This window comes from Sminthopsis crassicaudata, chromosome 2 (genome assembly GCF_048593235.1).
Source record: "Sminthopsis crassicaudata isolate SCR6 chromosome 2, ASM4859323v1, whole genome shotgun sequence".
NCBI lineage: Eukaryota > Metazoa > Chordata > Mammalia > Dasyuromorphia > Dasyuridae > Sminthopsis > Sminthopsis crassicaudata.
This window is the reverse complement of record NC_133618.1, coordinates 320,971,869-320,974,036: the sequence shown is the minus strand read 5'-3', so window position 1 is coordinate 320,974,036 and position 2,168 is coordinate 320,971,869.

The following is a 2,168-nucleotide window of genomic DNA, read 5'->3' as shown; positions in this document are numbered from 1 at the left end:
AAGAAAACCCCAAATGGGATCACAAAGAGTTGAAATGACTGAACAACAACTGTCCAATGACACCAGCTAATAGATCAGTAATATTATGAGGAAAGTAGGAAATGTATATACATATAAATTTCCCAAAGTTCTTGTTTTTTAAAAAATGCTTCCTGCCCAAGTTAGGGACAGAAAAGTGATACTAGTGGGAATTCAATTTGGGTTTTCCTTCTGAGTGGCTGTAATAAAGAGAAGCTCTATAGGTATGTCACTCTTATTACAGACAAGTGGAGAGAAATGAGGTTTTCATTAACAACAGCCACAGGAGATCAAGTAAGATCAATTGCAGCATTTCCTCTAGATTTCCTTAGTAGCTACCAAGAAAATCATAGTGGATTCTAAAGCTTTCCATAACCTCTTCTTATTCTTCCTCCATATACACATACTTTCCTTCCCTCCCTCCTTCCCTTCCTCTCTTTCCCCCTCCTTCCTTCCCTCCCTCCCCCCCTCTCCTCCCTTCCTTCCCTTCCTTCCCTCCCTCCCTCCCTCCCTCCCTTCCTTCCTTCCTTCCTTCCTTCCTTCCTTCCTTCCTTCCTTCCTTCCTTCCTTCCTTCCTTCCTTCCTTCCTCCTTCCTTCCTTCCTTCCTTCCCCCCCTCTTTCCCTCCCTCCCTTCCTCCCTCCCTCCTTCCCTCCCTCCCTCTCTCCTTCCCTTCCTCTCTTCCCCCCTCCTTCCTTCCCTCCCTCCCCTCTCCCCTCCCTTCCCTCCCTTCCTTCCTTCCTTCCTTCCTTCCTTCCTTCCTTCCTTCCTCCCTCCCTCCCTCCCTCTCTCCCTTCCTCCCTCCCTCCCTTCCTTCCTTCCTCTCTTTTTTCTTAACATTTTCTAAGTCTTATTTAGGATTATATGGATCCTAGGGATAGCTAGAGCCACCAGCTCAGGAAAGAATAAACTCTGAGAGGTAGTAGCAGCTTACACGTGTGGAGTCAGCTCACTATCTGGTGTGCAATGAGAGAGACTTCAGCTATTGATAAAAGCTGGCATAGGGGTATCTGTTGTAGTTACTGGATTATTGGCCTGAGGGTAGTACCACCTGGTGGCCAAATTATATACTACACCCCTCCAAGCTAGTTATTAATTATATGACAGTTTTACTCTGTATCCTGGAGAAAGTAGAAATGAAAGGGCCAGTTGGATGATATAGCTTTTACAGGACTATCACGTGTATTTCTAGAACCCACTATGCATAAACTTTATAAATAGTGTTTAAACAGCTCAATTGTAAGTACTCTGAGGGCAGGAACCATGTTATTTATAAATTCTCCTTGATTGAAAAAAGAAAAAGGGAGACACTGTCATGTGATATCCACTCTTTAAATTACTTTACAATAGTGTTTTCTACAGTAATCTGTTTTCAGTTAGTGTTAGGATTATTACTAGGTGCTAAATTGGTTGTCTGGTAATTCTCTAGGTCACATCTTTAAAGGAGTTAAAATCTTTAAAGGAGTTTACACCTTTAAAGGAGTTTGCTCATTGGTTCCGTAAGGAGTTCCCATAAGCCCATGGAGTACCCACAAACCCATTCCCTGGGAGGATAGAAGGAGCCAACATTGAGTGGGGAAGTCAGTCTGGATTGGGTCAAGGAGAAGACTTCCCAGGAGAACTTCAGGGAAGCTCGAGGGGATTCAGAGAACCAGGATTTCAGTGGGGCGATTCACAAGTCCAGCAGATTCACAACTATAAAGGAAAAACCTGCTCATGGACTTCCGGGAGATTCACATCTACAATCTGGGAAATCCACAATCTCTTGGAGGCAGAGTCTGATTCATTCCCACATCTACCTTCCTGCTGGCTGGAGGCTTTGGATTCAGAGGGAGCTAGAGACTGAGGCTGGCTGGAGACATTCTGACAAGAACTATTAAAGCTAGCCGGACCCCAGGAAAATATTCAAGACTTTGGAGGACACAATAAAGGATCCAGATTTTAACTCCTGGATGGATTTGGAATTATTGAACTGAACTAAAACTAAGGCTACCTCAAGAAGTCTCCCCAAGAAATCTGCCCCCAAAGAGAACAATCACAATTTAGAGACTACAGAACATTATATTTTGGCGCCCATCCTTGACCCAAGCAAGCGCTTGACCCCGCCAGAGTTGAGCTCCCAGAAGGAACAGTGTCAGTTCAGGCCTCGCC